Source organism: Vanessa tameamea, chromosome 4, assembly GCF_037043105.1.
Source record: "Vanessa tameamea isolate UH-Manoa-2023 chromosome 4, ilVanTame1 primary haplotype, whole genome shotgun sequence".
Taxonomy (NCBI): Eukaryota; Metazoa; Arthropoda; class Insecta; order Lepidoptera; family Nymphalidae; genus Vanessa; species Vanessa tameamea.
The window spans coordinates 4,267,248-4,286,419 of record NC_087312.1 but is presented as its reverse complement, the minus strand read 5'-3'; the positions used below and the strand labels follow the sequence as shown (position 1 = coordinate 4,286,419).

Here is a 19,172-nt window from a genome sequence, read left to right as displayed (position 1 = left end):
AATAAATTTAATTGATTGAAAGAAAATTAACCTTTTTTTTCTCTCTACGAAAGATTTTATTAAATTAGGGAAATCTACAAAATCTACATTTAAAGTTAAATTAAGTTTCATAATATTCAGAAGTTATGTAAGGAATAATATAATTTAATAATATAATTTAATAAAATATGTGTGTCATGAATACACAACTGATAAGTTAATCTAAATCTAGAATATTTTAAATTAAAAGTATTTTTTTTTGTAACTGTACGCACTACAGTCGTGACCAAACGGCGGTTTCAATTATTATCTAGAAGTCGTTTCTCACTAGCGTGGTAGTAATTTTAATCATGCTGTTATCCTATTTTTAATATAAATCGACGCCGTTAATAATGAATTGCTTAGTTTTTATAACAAGGTACATATTAGTATTCAATCACTTGACTGTTAGGTTAATATTTGGTGACCACGAATTGTTTTTTTTTAAACCGGTGTAATGACAAAGGTCAGAAACATTCGTTTTTAATTAATTAATATCATAATGAGATTCGATTATACTAGTTATAAATAAATAAAACAAGAGGTGCTATATATCGCGTAACCAGTTATAATTTTAAAATTTGTTTTTCCAACTTTATGTTTCGTCTTCGAATAAAAAACATAGCATTCCATCTGTCTTCTCTAAGCCTTCAAAAACGATAAATAAACACTAGTCAAGTTCTTGTATGGAGTTACATCTAACGGAATATTTTCAAATCATTCGATAATTTATTTTCATTTATTGTCTATTTTTCCAATAAGAGCTGATACACTTTTTAAAATTTATATAAAGTTCAAATCAAAAAGAAGAAACATTAGTTAAATTTATTTTGAATTATTTTTTGTGGTGGTATAAAAGTTTCTACACAGTGATTAGAATACCAACAAAAAAACACTCTTAGGTGTCATCAATTTATGAGTAATAATAAGCAACACCTCTTAAAATCCATAAGATATAATTCTAATGATGTATATGAAAATATCGAACATCTTAAGAATAACCGTCTCCGGCCACGGAGTACGGCTAGCAAAGCAAAGTCGGCCCGAGGTGACGGCGCGACTCAAAGCTTCGACAGCCGTCCAGCGTGGCTCATAATTAAGAACGGTGACTGTTGAAAAATGGCTGCCGCCCCCGGCCAGCCGTGAATAATCGTCGTAATTACGATTCGGAATAATTTCCAGCCAGTCATAGCGATGCTATCGGTAGGTGTTGACGAGCGCTCGTTACGCGCACGCAGCGAGTCGTTCGACTCGTGAAAATCGCATTTTCTATTGCTGCCTTTGGAAATGTCACTTAATACAAATCACTACGGAAAATGTGCAATAAAATACACTATTAACAATTAAAACAGATCAATTTAATTTGACATTTACTTTAACAATATACTTATAACTTTAATATTTTAACATACCCTTGCAAATTATAGATACTAATAATGGTTCCAATTTCCCATGTCACGGCTGTATAAGGTTATATTTAGGGTTTCATGATCCTATGATTACAATTTATTTTATAAGACAAGACTTATAAATTAACATATTGAGGTCGAGTGTTAAATGTCTTAATTAAAAAAAATATATATATAATATTTGTCTATGTTTAAAGTCAAACCGAAGACAGTTCAAAGAGTATACCTACTATACCTTAACTTATACATATTTGATGACCGTAAAATTGTAGGCTCCATGTCTTACTACCAGACACAGCACTATAATAGCTACGATATACGCTAAAATAATTATAATTAAGCAATTAATTTCCACAAACAAAATATTCTCCAAGAGTTAATAAAACAAATAGCAGTATGAGCCGTTCTATCGTATTTTCTACTTAATTAAAATGATCTAAGCGTCGGTGCGGAGGCGTGCCGCTTACGCCACTTTACGTGGGCAGATTTAATTAGCTGTTAATACTTTTTTTGTGGTTGCATCACTACACAACATAGACTTTGAACTTGTTTAACAGTTCTTTATTCAGCAAGAAAAAGTAGTGAGCTTAAAAGATTTCTCATTATAAATATTTATTTAATTAAAAAAATAATTGTGCTACGTGTTGTATTTTATTTTAGAATGTTTCCGTAATATTATTTTAATCTAATTTCATTGCAAAATTTAAAACGAAGTTGATCTATTACTTGTAATAATATACCAGACTACTAGTTACCATTACACGTTTATGTATTGAACGGTAATTATTTTTAAATTAAGGTTTTCACTTAAATAATGTTGCCATTGCAAATATTGTGACGGTAGATTAATTTTTAGGTAGTTAGATAAGAGGTCTTCGTTGTTATTAATACTTTTTGCATGCTTTCTATTGATAATATTCTAATGAACTTATTAACTTAACTATGATACCCTTTATAATGATACCCCTAAAATAAAGTCAAGTATAGCAGTTGTTGATTTGGGTTTTTAAATACGTGGATATGCTTTATTACGTTTATTTATTATCATTAAAATATTTGTTAAGTATTTAACGGTATAAATTATTAGAACTTAACTCAGAAATAAAACAATGTTTATTAGGTTTTCCCGCCATGACGAGTATCTGTCAATGTTCATGTTACCAGATTAAAAATACAATATTATAATGTTTAATACACAAAGAGACAGATACTCATCTTTAATATACAGATAATAATAATTCATACAATATTTAATATCGAGTATTATATTTTAGTCGAGTCTTACAAAATGTTAATAAAATTTAATAGGAGTTTTGTTGTTGATATACCCTAATTCATTTTCAATTTTAAATGATTACAGTGTTAATATACGGACGAATACTTATGACGTTAAATTAAATATGTATATTTTATGGGAACTTTTTTGTTAAGCTTGTTTTTTAAAAACTCGCTCTGCTCGGTTGACTTCTAACTAGTTTATATGGCTGCAGATTCCAGTGTCCCGGATTCAAATCTCGGGTCGCCTGACGAAGTTAGCCTTTTGTTTTCTACTAAGTACACAAAAAAATAATAATAAAGCAAACGTAGAACTGTGAATTTTCGTACAGATAACAGTAGGCCTAGACCGAGGCCTAAGTGTTAAGTACCTAGCATGGAGTGAAGTCTGACTGTACAGTATCTGCAACTTTTTATTTATAAGCTATTAATTATTTTTGCCTAAAATTAGATACTTTTTATGTAATCTAAATATTTTCTCTCATAAGTTTTAATCATTATCAACAATCAATTTTTTTTGCAGATCATATCTATTATTACAATAATTTAGTTACAACAAAATTTTACATTGTATAAATTTGCATGTATACATTTGAATTTCTACTTGAGTAAATGTCCTTCAAGTGATATCGGTTGACTCAGGTGTGTTCCAAATACGTATGTTTGTTTACTAACGCTGTAATATCACACACAATGTTCTCAGCATATGAGGCTACGTTACAATATCGCTAATTTCATATATTTTTTCAACGATTTAGTTTTAAAGTCATTTATTTTAAAACTAGGTAAATTCATGCATAGTAACAGATATTTAAATGTCGATCAACTTAGGCACTACTGAAAAGTGAGAAGGGCCAGTGTAACTCGGAAATTATAACCGATGACTGTGGGTTTGAACCTGGACAAGTAACTACTACTGAATTTGCATGTGATTGATTTGCGTTTGTTATTTATCTCGTGCTCGGTGAAGATGCAAAGCATGCGGAAACCTGTATAAATGCTTCTTTTTTACATAGTTTTCTCTTTAAAAGGAATAATAAGGCTTTAGAGGCTTGGTCTAGCTGTCAGACCTTTACTGTAACATACACATAAATATATTATATATATATTTTTATACTTACGAAAAATCCTTACTATAATTTTCGTATGTTTGGTCTTAATGTGTTTCATTTTGCTCGCATAGGTTATAAACCAAACGATATCGACTTTAAATTCGATTGAGCATGTGTTTTCTTTCTTCTTTAAAAAGTAAATGAAAGTACTCAAAATCATTTAAATGGAAAAGTAATACGTTATTATATTTATCTATATATAAATACATATTATAAATTATACTTCCTGTTAGTTAATGCTACACTATGTGAGAAGCCTTCACGCACATGCCATAAAGGTGCTTTAACATTTGGCTATGCCAATATAGTAACCTGCTAGGTCACACCCGAAAGATACGTATTTAATGTTACGTCAAAAATTTCGATCAATTTGCTTTAACAATAATATCGGACTAGACGGTCGAGAACAATCGAGACTTATCCACTAAGTGAGACGCACCCTTACTTTGCGTAAATGAATATAGTACGCACATCATACACATACAAGCCTATCTAGAAAAGGACCGCCCTTTTATATGCGGATAAAGTGTAGAAACTCTCTCCTTAAGACAAGAATCTTTACCTAAATCTAGCAGCTTCTTTTACATAGTGTTTTTGCACTAAAGCTATCATGATTCCTTGTTTTTTGGCCGTTTCAAGTTTCGCAGTTGCTAGTTTTGATTAGATTGATGTAGGAGGGACTAATTCGACCGTAGCAAAGGCTTGAACTATTTTGACATTGAAAACGCTATAGTTGTAAACATACACTGTCATTATTTTAATTAATTTATGTAATAAAATACATACAGAAACAATTTAGATTTTTTGTGGATGGTCAAAATAGATATTCGCATAGTTTATTTGGTACAATTTTTGCAAGACTACGACAACGAACTAATGTATTTAGAGCATACATTCAAGAGGACACAAGTAAAATCTTGCATCCAAAAACGCTCTATGACGTTTCAAACGCCACAGCTTCAACTCCAAAAAGTAACAATAAAGCAACTTCTTGCATTTACAAATTAATTTGACAAGGATACTAACTGTTAAAACTATCGTTGCCGAGTCTTTATTTAAATTGTATTTTATTTCAATTCCCACGATAATAGTCGTAACGGTCACATCACTAAACTAAATCGATAGATAATGACCGTCTGACCTTCGTACTTAAATAGAACCATTTGAATACTAGTTTGACCCTTTATAGAGTTGCGAATATAACTTGTAAGTTCCTTAAATTGATACTTCGCACGTACATCGCATTACGAACGTTAACAAAGCCCTTGGCTTGTCTGTCGTGTTCAGCTTATACTTGGCAACTACTTTTAGTTTAAAGGATTGATTTATAGTTATATGTTCTTCGGGGAAGTATGGCTGAAGCTGAATTTTTTGCTGTTCATATGTAATATGAATTTATTATATAGCAATCATACATATGATCAAATAGATATATGTATTTTTTTAATTTATCGTTTATGTATGTACGTTGATTATTTGAAAATATGATTGTTAAGAAGTAGCATCGACGAGATTCCTCCATAATATTTTTCTGGTCGGGGTTAAAGATTGTGAGAATTTTTTTTACCGTCGATAAATCTAAGTAACATAGGAAGTTTCTAGAACTAAAACAAAAACCAAACCGACAATTAAACTCAGAAAAAATAATTGTTCGGAAACCTATCTATAAAATATTGTATTGATTTTCAAAATAATTGAATACTTTACTAATTTCTTATAATATAGCTAGAAAATATATAGCTAGAAAAGATGGCACGGCGACTAGAAAGCGTGCATCTTAACCGATGATTGTGGGCTCAATCCTTATCCAGCACCATTGAATTTTCATATACTAATTCGTGTTTATAATTCATCTCGTGCTAGGCGGTGAATGAAAACATTACTAGGAAACCTGTATAGGCTTCATTTGAAATAAATTCTGCCACATGTATATCCACCAAACCTTCTCCTATAAGGAGGAATAAGCTCCAATCCTTCTCCTCAAAAAGAAAACCGATTAAACCAGCAGTGGAACATTTACAGGATGTCATAGAAACTTGGTAAAAGTTACATCAATATGTACCTATACGGTTTCTTCATCCGACGTGACATTTGCGAAATATTATTTAGCAATAACGAAAAGCCATATTAAACCATATAAAGCCATGTATAGTATGTTTTCTCATTCATTACTTAGGTGATGTTTAATTATTGTAAGTACGTGGAAAATAACAATTCATTAATACTGAACATTACAAACTAAAACATTGCCAACAAACAACTTAATTGCGTAACTTAAAAAAAAAACCCTTTCACGGAACATATTATATTCGTATTTCGAATACAAATCTATATCTTATAATCTCGGACTACTTGTGGAGGTCATGTAATGTAATCTCGTAAAAATGTTCTCCTAAGCTCCGAGTCACGATCATTGATTCATAGTTTTTAATTCAATCATTTGTAGCAACATAGTAGCCAAAAATTGTATAGTTCGAGAGGGAAAGTGTAATTTGCATATAACAATGCAACACCTGTTAGGTCGTCGCGTGTGGGCGTGTGTCGCACAATGGCTCTTCATTCAAAATAACAGTTGCAGTGTAAATGAAGCTTTTTTATCATCATAAGCTGGCAAGGTCGCCTGTTTTACGTGCTATCACATGGTGCTATTTGTATTGGATTATGACCTTCACTTTTTTTAGTGACGGGCTTAAATAATTTCGTAGGTGCGAGAGTCCAGAGTGAGATATTTTTTGTTTATTCCTTATCTTTGAATGTTTTGATTAATTTTATTTTTTTAATTCTTTGTTATTAATGAAATAAAATATTGAGATGAAATTCATGGAAGCGTTGGATGAAAATTTACCACATCAACCTGTATTGGAACAGAATAAGCTTGATACCTTCTTACTAAAAATAGAGGAGGTTTTAGTCTTTCCTTTCCTAATGAAATATAAGAATAAGTACAAATACTCCTCAGAAGTAATTACGAATGACATTATTAATTTAATCTAATCAAATTAAATCAACACACAGGAATAAAAAGTAAACATATTGTACTTTATTTAACAGGTACCTATTGTAACTTAATACATTTTACGTATAAAATCTTTCCTAAACATAACATTTCCCCTCACTACGGAATTAGGGCGAGTTTTATCGCCACATCTACAACTTGTACAAATGATTAGCAAGTTAAACAAGATCATTACGTTTATCTTTAAATCTTTCTCATAAACACGTGGTAAGATGCCGATCTACATAATACTCTACGAATTTATGACTCTAAACACTTTTTGCGATTTCTAAATTTACATATGCCATAGAATTTCGACAATGACAGACAGACAAGTGATCAATTGTACGATTTCGCAAGTGAATAGAGCTTAATGCAAAGGGAACCGGACCGGTGCAGTAACGGGTCTAAGACTGGGTTATTAAATTACGATAATTCTTGAGAATGGACGTTCTGTTGGGGTTGATTCTACAAACCGTTGGACGGTTTACGTTAAATAAGGTATAATTAATGTTGACAGGTCCGTTGTGTTTTGTAAGTGTATAGAAAAGAAGGATTTTATTCAAATGTGAAGGTAATAGTTATTTTTGCAGATTATATTTATACTTGAACGATCTTGTATTAAAACTAAGAGTACTATACGAAACTAACAGTACTAGTAAAGTATTAACGTAAATGATAATACATATCTCGATCATATTCGATTTACAAGATGACATTCGCCGTTGGGATAGATAGTATGCGCAAGCGACATGACGTCACAAAACGGTCGGGAGTCTCAATAATTTCATAGGTATAATATAATTCAAACTGCCCTTGAAAAATATAATTAATGCCAATTTATTATCGTTAAGCATCATGCGTTGCTTAATACTAAAATACGAAATGAACGATTTGAAATTATATTACGATTCCTAGAAAGAAAAATAAATATTTGAATGTTTTTCTTAGAAACAAAATCGCAAATATTATATTAATTGTGGTGATACTATCGAACGACTACGAACTGTTTGCCGTTACTTTTTCCTTCCAATAAACTTTACGTCCGCGTATTTGTGCTTTGAAAAGTTTATTTTTCGGTCCATTCGTTATGACTGGTTTTAAGGCTTACTACAGACTAAACCGATTAACGCCTACAAAAGTAAACGCTTAAGAATATTACGAAAAAATTGTAATGGTTTTTATTATTATTATTCTACATAACAAGCATATATATAAATTGTATCTTTACAGGGTGTAAATTAAAAAATATATATATAATATTAAGTCACAGTTGTTAGTATCATGGATATAATATGTCCAAAAGCAAAGTTAATTTCGATGAGCATTATCTAGAAAATATTAAATATATTTAGATGACATGTATTTTTCTATTAAAAGAAATGAAGATTCTAAGAGTATGTAAGTGATTAAATTAACCTTTATCTATTATCTACATATACCCACAACAACAAAATCGTTAACACAACTTTACTTTCATCACTTTTAGTCTTTTGATTGAATTTTTACCACTTCATAAATATACAATATATATTTGTAAAATTACATCTACGTACATTATTTTTTTTATTTAAATATATTTTCAAAAAAGCAACAGCTAATTAATCAATTCTTTTTTTAAATTTATTTGTAATAGCTATAAATACAACTCAAATAAAAAAAAAATATTTTTGAATTTAGATCAGTGAAAAAGACGCTGTGCGTGCAGCCGGCTTTATGCGTTATAACGATATTTCAACGTAACTTAAAGAGATGGTGTTACGTGATTGGTGTTTAATTTATTTTCGTAGATGTAATTTTACACCCGATCGGTTGTGCGATCCGAAATTATTACTTTCGTTATAATAACGTTACGATAGCCTTTGTGAGGTAATGAGTGGTAAAAAATCGGATAAATTTAGGACTTTTTTTAGACTGTTACATCTCGTTAATTAAATTTTGTTTTTTTGTGATACATAATTAATTTTTAATCAATATTGTATAATCGGCTTATTGCCTTACATAGACCAATTGATTAATATGATATTACACTTAAAAGCATCCGTAGATATATATTTTTAATAGCTTGTATATTTATTCGAAAAAAAATGTTAAGAATATTTAAATATTATTCGAAATTCGAATTGATCTACGTTAGGATCGCATAATAAGAAAATAGCTTATATCGATATTGTTTTATGAAGTAAGCGTTAAGCAACAATTCGGTTGGCTAGTGAGTGGATTGGCTAGAGGTTGTGTATAGGAGGGGACGAGGCAGTTCCCACGGTGCTGCGGAAGAGTCTTGAATCTGGGGATGCAATTAAATGTGCGCTAAATATTTATTATTAATACAAGCTTTCTTAGGGTGGTGTTGCAGATTTTATAGATGTTGTTTGTCGTATTAAAATTGTATTATATCGCTAATATTTAAAAATTTAACATCATCATAACATACGTATTCAAGCTGTTCCAGTTCGGTTCAAAAATAATTGTTGCAAAACAGAAAGGACGTCCTGTGTCGAATATGTAGCGCAAACCCAACTTTGATATACACTCACAAAATATATGTCTACGTGATATTAAACTTTATTTCCTATTCATTAGAGATTACAGTTCAAGATCAAAGCGATAAAACGATTTGTGACATCGAATATAACGAGCATCCCTTATACGCGTGACGGGTCAAAATCGCGATTTTATTTATAACATGTCGTATTATAGCAGCTGGGGTTTGTCAAGGAGAAAAAAATATATAAGAAAATGGGTCCAAGGTACCCCTCGCCGACACCCTAAGTCGGACCACCCTTCGAACGGGTTTCGCTGTCATAAATCCCACGTGAAAAGGTATTTTAAAATGCGTATTAAATTCATTCAGGGCAGAAATAATTCTGTGTGTGACGGTATTTATTTGTTGCGCAGATTTTATGTGAATTCCAACACGTGTTTATGCGTTATCTTTAAATTATATCTTCGGGTTACAAATTGGTTGTTAGAAATTAATAGTTGGTTCGGTAAAATGTTAAGGTTCCGTGCGTTTTTAGTAAAATACTCGACAAAAAAATCACAATTCAAATTTACAAAACAATACCTAAGTAATCTATAAAGAAAAGTTTTTTATAAGCTTATAACATATTTTTATAGTATGATTACAAATACAATAAACATAAACAATAAAACAAAGCCAACAGATGATTCCGATCAATTTCAATTCAAACCGTTACATAAAACACATAATTGCACCCATCCACCAACAAAAGAATCGATTTAGCAGCAAGAGACACAAACAGACACACCACTCACCCGGTGACCCACAGAACCAATAAAACACTACAAACGACGTCTTAATTAACCAACAATGACTACATAAAAAGCATTCATTGCCATCTTAAGTCCGACGCAGACAAGTCGAGTCGCGACAATTTGAGAAACAAAGCCTTTCTAAGCAAGTCTCTTTACATCTCGAAACGGATCTATTTAGCTTGAAAATAGAATGTTTGAGCTCATTTCTATAACACACAGGTATTCTATAAAAATGAGACTCTTTAACAAGTCTATTAGGAAATAGACGAGCCTGATGTCTGTACTCGTCCTTATTATAATCAGAGAGATCATAATAGAACAACACAAAGGACTACAATGCTTAAACATTGTGTTTATTTTGAACAATTTACACCGATAGATAACACAATAGGTTACAATGGCACATTTGAAAGAACTACAGTCGCGCACACAAATGACACTCAAACAGTCAATGACCCATGATTGCCTTTGATTCACCTGTTCTCTTTTATTTAAAGATCCGTCGATAATTCGTAGATATTTTTTTTTTTAATAATTATCTTTATTATATATTAGTGTGTTCGATGTATATTTGTTCTATGATAAACTTTGTTGATTTTAAGGGTTTTCATAACTTGCAATTGGTAATAGACCCAATCTCATTCCATCGGAGAAAGTGTAATTTTGTCTGAAAAGAAAAAACACTGCACTATCTAACAAATTAGTTCAGAAAAAAGAATAAAAATTGTATGAACGTTCACAATGCTTTTTGCGGCGACTGTATCCGACATCAAAGTTCAATGACCACGAATATAAAATCATGATATAAATATTTGAGTATCGTCAGGTGACATAAAATTTTGCATAACTATCGAATTTGACGTATTAATGTGTAAATATATCTCGTCCCCGTGGCAACCTTTTTGTATAATATTGTGCCACTGGCTCGTAATAAAAAGGTGCTAAGACGCGTGCTACTTATTTACATAAAATTATAGATTTTATGAATAATGATTTCATGTTCGATAATAATATAATATTGACGCGTTAAAGGTACTATTATATAAGAAGCGTGAAGTATAATAAGCGTGTGCGTATAACCATATTATCTATTGAATATTATACAAGCTTTTGTGCTCGCGGCTTCTTTATTTGGGAATACGAGATATTTACCATCTTAAAGACGCTTTATACTATCTGAAATTAAGTTCGATAAAGTATTCAGTAACAATTGCTATCATCATGTTAAATTTAATTTTAATTGATCTGATACTTAAAGTACGCATATGAACTGCGAAAATAACAGAAGATATCATTATAAAAGTTTTAGAATATCGTCTGTGCTTACTACTTACTATTATGATTTTATTTAGAGTCTCGAATGTAATTATTTTGATTATATATATTTGTTTGGTTCGATTCATAAAACTGATATTCTCAATGGAGACGTGTTAACGGAGCGCTGGGCAGGGTATGTTATTGTGTACAAGTTTTTGCGCCAATTCAGGTGTACCAACTGTGCACTTATTCCCATCACCCGAGAGCTACCCAACATAACATATAGTTAACCTTAGAAACCAGGAACAATTTGCAAAATGTATGGTTGTGTAAACACTAACTGCCAAAACTCCTAGTATTCGAATTGATCTGATTTTATTTTTGACCCCTTTGGTTATTATTGAAATTATGAAAGTATATATTTACGAGACATGTGTATAATATATAAGGATTATTTTTGTTGTTGCCATCGCGGAATAATATAAAAAAATCAAATACACAAATATTATTATTACTTAAATTATGAATTTTATACTTTATATACCTAAATACTATTGTAACTTTTCCACAAAAGAAGTAACCGTGATATAACTAGAATTGAATATATATTTACTTTAAGAATACTTGTTAAGTAGAAGTGAAAGTACTTTCAGAAAGAGTTTAACGAGTAACTTTCCTAAATAGAGAAAAAAGAAAAAGGAATCTAACTACTGTTATTTAAAATTACTAATTGCAAAATCATGCTAAATTTACATAACTATATTATTTGATTGTTATAATAAATATAATATGTATGTATTAGATGAGAATAAGTCGATTTTATATGTAATGGAAGGTTAATTTGAATTGTTTATAAAGTAGGTGAGGTGATGCTGTAGGTACAATTAAATCCGAGGTAGATTGCACGGTGGGCGCGCGATGTCCGGCCGCTATGCGTAATGTTATACCAGCGCGCACAAGTTGGGGAAGTAGGGGAACATTGAGCCATAAAAATTAACCCATTATTATAGTAAAAATAATGAGAAATGTTAAGTTATCTTACAACGTTAATAATTTTAATTCATTTTTTATTTCTATTTTAATCCATTTCTAACAAATTATTTGTAGTAAGTAAACAACTTTTATGAGTAATGCTCTTGGCGTAATGGTGCAAAAAACTTCATCAAAAGTATAACACCTCGCTTTATTGCCTCCACTGGTGACAGGAGGGCTGGTTCGTTTTTAGCGCAGATGATCGGAATTGCGATTCAACGGGGAAATGCTGCTAGCATTCTTGCCACCATTCCACGACGTCAACATTTATACAGTAACTATTTTCAATTCATATTTGTATATATTTAAGCACTTAATATTATCAATTCTTATGTTAATAAATATTATATACTTTTATAGGTATAATAATAATAATGATTACTATATATTTGTATGTACATCATCATATCATATCAGTCATCATTTATGTCCTACAAATGATTACATTTACATAATACACATAAGTACCAGACGAAGAATCAATTACTTTTTATTTTACGTTTATTACGGATATGTGACGTACAACAAACATAACATTTATTTTTAATCATGGTTTATTTTCCCCTCGCTCCCCGGTCGCGCTCAGCGGCGCGTGCAACCGCGTAGCGCAGGAAGGCCCGTCTCATCTCGCAGGATGCGGCTGCGCGTGCTATGTGAGCTACCAGCTGATCTATCCTCTTACTGACCACTGACCCTTCATGCTTTGCGCATACGACTAATTAATAGATTAAATAACATTGTGCAATTGACTTGATTTTTTTTTTATTTAGAGTGATAGAAAGGAAGCGATTCAAGATTCAGTTCATAATTATGTTATAGGTAAAGACGAAACAGTTTAGACCTTTTTTTCGCCTTAAAACTATTTTAATTTTTCTGTGGTATGTTGTTGAGCTTTTGGTCTAAAAAAATGGACGAAAAGTGCAAATTAATGTGCTTTCCTCAATATTTCATTAATGATTATGGTGTAATCTCGACCACTGGGTGAATACTAGTTATTACAAGGGTATAATAAAAAATATTAAATAAGACCTATTGAGAATGTTTCATATTTTGTGTAATGTACTGGATAATCACAGTAGGTACTTACCCTATTAGATACAAAGTAAAATACTTTTTTATTTTATGCCGGCCCTCTGGCTAGCTACCACCGACTCATCATTTTCTACCACTAAACAGCAATATTTAGTATAGTTATGTTTTGGTTTGAATTGTGAGAGGACCAACGTAACATGCAGGCATATGGGGCGTAATATCTTAGTTAAAAAAACTTACCGTGAATTTTGTCTTATATTATAGTTATACTTCGGGAATTAGATGTTTAGTGACTGACTGGTTTTGATTCTATAATTAACATAGGCGGGTGTGTCCAGAAAAAGCGCAATATTTCGAAAAAAAAAAAAACATATTTTTTTAATAACTGTAGGTACATTAGAGCCGAGCGAATCTCATTTGCCCAGGTACTTAAGGCGTCCAGCAACCTGTAATTTTTTTTTTAATTACATTAACAGCCTGTGAATATCCCACTGCTGGGCAAGTCCTCCCCTCCTTTTGAGGTTTGGAGCATATTCCACCACGCTGCTCCAATGCGGATTGGTGGAAAACACAAGTGGCAGAACTTCATTGAAATTAGACACATGCAGGTTTCCTCACGATGTTTTCCTTCACCGCCGAGCACGAGATGAATTATAAACACATTAAACACATGGCAATTCAGTGGTGCTTGCCTGGATTTGAGCCCGTATACATCGGTTAAGATGCACGCGTTCTAACCACTCCATGGCCCAGTGGTTAGAACGCGTGCCCAGCAAACTGTGAAATAAATTTACCAAATAAATGTCCCAAAGTATGTTCAATTCTTGTTGACTTAATAATAATATACAATTTTATTTTAAACACTATTATGGATGTCATTTATAGACATAAAAACATTATTTAGCCGTCATAATCTAGCTCAATCACAATTAATGATATTGATTTGAGAAAAAATATACTAGGCGAGTCATATTTCTGTATTGTGTATTCTGTCTGCGGTGAGTTTTTGTCTGTAGATATAGAATACAATATCAGTAGTGCAGATATTTACACTACTGATGTAAATCAGATTTGCAGATATATGCGGAGCTTCGAACGAAAACAATACTTGTCTTAATACATTCAAGACACCAAATTTTCATCAGATAAATATGTAAATGTATATAATAAAGTATTTTGAAATTATTGTGTTATTTTTTTTTTTTAAATATAGATTAAACATGTTGTGATACGACGACTGATAACTTTTTTCTTTAATTGTATACCACGGATATAGATTCGCGATCATTCTCTCTGGTATTGATAAACAAAAAAGTTAATGGAATTCAATGTACCAATTCAGTTAGTACTACCAGTGTTTTATTTGTGTTCAACGTTTTAATAGAACGCTTTATTGATTGTTTTTTTACTAAGCATATAATAACGGTCTTCTAGGAATTTTTATTTCCATTATAATCAGTTTGATTCGATGAAATGATGGGCAAGAATGGAAAACTTAATACATTTATCAATTTAATTTGTAAAAGGTTAAAAAAAAAAAGTATAATTTGCTCTCGTACATCCGATACGACAGGTGAGAGATCAAGCGCAGGACCAACGGCTTTACGTCCTTTCCAAGGAATGTGAGTGTTATGACTGCGGACCTTCCAATCTTCGGACTTCTACTGAGAATATTTGACAGAAACACCCAAAAATTTGTTACTGGGCCAATTCTGGTTTTTTCTCCAATGCCTCGATATCTGCAGGTTTATGAGCCAGCGAGGCAGGTTATAGAATAGAGATATAAGAATTGTCATAACATATTTTAAGTATTTATTATCATAATATTTTTTTTTTAGTTCATTCAACTTTTATATATATTATATTTCACCTGCAGATATCGAAACGGTCAAAAGCCAGCTAGGTTCTTCATTTGTACTGTCGGTGAATACGAGAATATTTAATTACGTTGATCTTTTCGTGAATCCACATTATTAACGAGTACTTGAGTTGAGTTATGACTGATAAAAAATTGATAACACACGAGTATTAGTTAACTAATATTTTTAAATAAATGCCACAATCTCATGGTATTCATATTATATTGAAATACTATTAAATCAAATTCGATTTCAAAGTGAAGGATTGTTAATAAGAATGTACCTCGACTAATATTACAAAGAGTAGAGATTTGTTTGTTTGTAATCGATAAACCCTGTTTCTCTCTAACTTTCACCATTAAAGCGTTACTTTATCCAGACGTAACACATACTACATTTTTTAGTAATACGCCTATAGTCATTGCTTTCATTCCTGTTAAGTATTTTTTTATATAAGTAATTGTTACAATCATTTTTATTTAGTTATTTTTTAAAAAAATATTTTTAGTTTCCTGCCGATTATTCTGTCAAAGTTATTTTGAATTTGCGGTAAATCTCAATATAAAAGTGACTTTGCACACATACTTTAAGTCAATTGGTATAAAATTTTGATTTGATTTTGGAATGTATAAAGTATAAGCGACCTCTATGAATCTAATCGCACTTTCTATAACGGTTTGATATGACTAATTCAAATTACATCGTTTATCAACGTCTCCGCGTCTATTATACTGAATATCTTTCAGCTAATAACTAATATAGAGATATTGTAACGTCGATGTAATGATTTGTAAATATGGCAACACTGACATGACGATTTGTATTTCACATCCATCCACTCGTATGATATGCATATGTGTGTGTAAATTGTAGTACTTATAGATATAATTACAAATATTATTAATGTTTTAAGCTATTCTTCTGTTTTGTCATGTAGTTTAGAAGGTAAATGACCTTTTTCCTTTTCTATTTATTTAATTTCAAGTTTTTTCATGATTTCTTTATCGTAGAGCACAAAATAAATTGCAAGCACTTGAGCTTTGCATACGAAAAAAATTGGCCTAAATTTACCGGATTTCAACTCGTAATCTTCTGTTGAGTTTTAAGTGTTCTAAGTCATTAGTTATAGAGGTTCAAATTAGGGACATATAGAACTATATACACGAATAAGCCGCGGAGCAGGATGTAGGATACCTATATATTTATTTTTAAATCATAAAAACAGTGCATCATTCACGCCTAGTGAAGCTGATACTAGCTAGTCTATCTATATTGATTATTTAATTCTGTTTAAGCAACATTGTCGTATTTCTGTAACGGGATATTATACCCTAATCATGACATGTACATGAGACGCGGATGACGTCAGGACATTGTTTCCTGTGCGTCGGAAGCGTCAAGGCGGACGGGCTAATGGGTAGACATCCGACGGCTCAGCCGATTTGACACACGAGTATCTGCAATCTGCCTTAAGGGACAAAAAAATTGCACTTAATAGTAATTCCTTTATATACTTAATATAGGTTTACGTTTCAAGCAATATATATAACACAGAGAGTACCTTTCACAGCCTTTTTCGCTTATTGTAGTTTTTTTGTATACGTTCTTCATTAAAAAGACAAATAAAAACATTGACAATTGACTGTCTGTATTTTGAATGATTTTATTTTCTCATCTTTTTATGAAATTGGTAGGCGGACGGGCAAATGGGCCACCTGATGATAAGTGGTCACCACAATGGCGCTGTTAAAAGTATTCATTATTACATACATCCTCAATTCGCCGCCAACCTTGGGAACTAAGATCTATGTCCCTTATGCTTGTAGTTAGACTAGCTCACTCATCCTAAAAACCGGAATACAACAGTACTGAGTACTGGTGTTTGGCGGTAGGATATCTGATGAGTGGTACCTCGACTGGCTTGCACAAAGCCCTACCTCCAAGTAAAATAATTCTTAGTATGTAATATTTTATGTGGCTAGATTGACTATCTCGTTACTTCATATTACTTATGAAAGTATAAAAGTATCTGGCAACGTAATATATTCTTTCAAACTGTTTTCATATAAAAATTTCGAAAACCAAAAAAAAAAATGTAATAAAATTAAAAACGATCAGAATGATACATATTTATGGAAAAATAGGTACTAAACTGATACTCACAGGCATTGATCGTGTCGGTCTGGTGGCTGCGGATGCTGCGCGGGCGCGGCTCCGGAAGCGGAAGTCAGGCGCGTTCTCACTCAGCTGTGGAAAACGGAATCACTAGGTAGGTCGGATGCGAACATATAGTTATAAAGGTACGGTGTGTTAGCTATGCGTGTTAAATAGAGCAAATTGTTTAAAATACAATGATTTTTGTAAAATATTTCATTGCAAAATAAAATCATATAGTTTCATCACCTTCAAATACGTGACATTACATATTTTGATGTCATGATGAAATATAATATTAACTTCTTGAGTTAAGTTAATATATTTGAGTTTTACGTTAACATATTCATTATTTATTGTTTATATAATATATGGCCAGTCCACATAAAACTCATTCTACCGACAAAAAACATTAATTTTTATTATTGAGTACCGGTGTATTTAGAGATATGAAGGCATCTCAGTGAACAGAGAGATCCGTGACAGGCGAGGCATTGTTGGTGTGAGGAATGCCGTATGATGATGACTGTTAGTGACCACGTCCCTCCTCACCCCGATTTTATAAGCTTAAGTATTAGTATAAACGTGAATCAAGTGATTTTTGATAATATTCATTGAATTCAACTTTTGTATTAAATTATACATATATATGTGAATATGCTTAAAACTATATGAGCCCAAGTCATGTAGGTATAAATTTGTTATAAATGTACATATGGGATAATATTTCGGTGTACTTTATTTTATCATAATATTTTATACGCAGTAAGCATTTACTGTATTTTATATAGGTACATAAATAAACTTTTGGAATTTTCTGTAACTATATACACAATTCATTAAGTTAATTTTATTTAAATAAATTAGTTAATGAATACAAATGTTCTTGATCAATAAATATGTCACACTTGCAGGATATCAAAGTTTGTTTAAAAATTATTACCAAAAAAATCTAAATAGAATTTAATTGTTTTACGTTATTTTTTAATTATAAAGAAAATTTATATTTATGAAAATGCACATTATATGTTCTGTGGCTATAAATCATAGACATATGTCTATAGTCTGTCTTAAGTCTGAAGTCTAAGAAGTCAGAAAATATTATGTTTGTATTATGATATGTTTATATGTGTTTATTATAGCACAGGTCGAATGGCATCAACCGTTTACCTAAAAATGACCTATCAGCGTGCTCAAATTTTGGTTGTTCTAGATCTTCACAAATAGTAAATTGTGGCATATCGGACTATCGTGGCCGGTTGAAAGTCCGCGTGACATCACGGCGTGACCCCACGCCGTGACCCGCGACCGCGCCGTGAAATGCGACAAATCGCCGTGCGCCCGCGATGCATCGTGCTATACATTTTCCTAATACTTTTATAACTTGCGATCTATCGTAGGGTTTACATACTGAAGGCTGAATATCTGTAAACCTGCAACAAAAACGAAGCAGTCAATATCTTATTATTATATGAAATTTACCGTACATTGAATTGTATACTCAATAAAAATTATATCTATAGTTAAGTGTTAATCATTTCGTATCCTCATTGAGAATACTGTAGTGTGAACGTGTGAAATATTTGAAAAAATATTAACAATAGCGAAATCTTCAACTATGTGGCAAAGATCTGTCAAGGTAAAAATTAAGCTTGTTTCCAATACACTTCTCCGTAAAGCTCTCGCATAAGATATATCTATATTATATTTGAAGGAAGAAATCTTTAAACGTTTAAAGAGTCGTAAATAA

At 31.5% G+C, this 19,172-nt stretch overlaps 1 protein-coding gene across 1 annotated transcript in view; it reads right to left on the bottom strand.

Moving 5' to 3' along the window:
- LOC113394430 (prohibitin 1) overlaps positions 1–18,657 on the bottom strand; it is a 70,035-nt gene extending 51,378 nt beyond the window's left edge. Inside the window, exon 1 of the mRNA XM_064220745.1 lies at positions 18,644–18,657. The gene's annotated coding sequence lies outside the window, so the exon portion shown is untranslated. The remainder of the gene's footprint in view (positions 1–18,643) is intronic.
- Between the last annotated feature and the right edge of the window lie 515 nt (positions 18,658–19,172).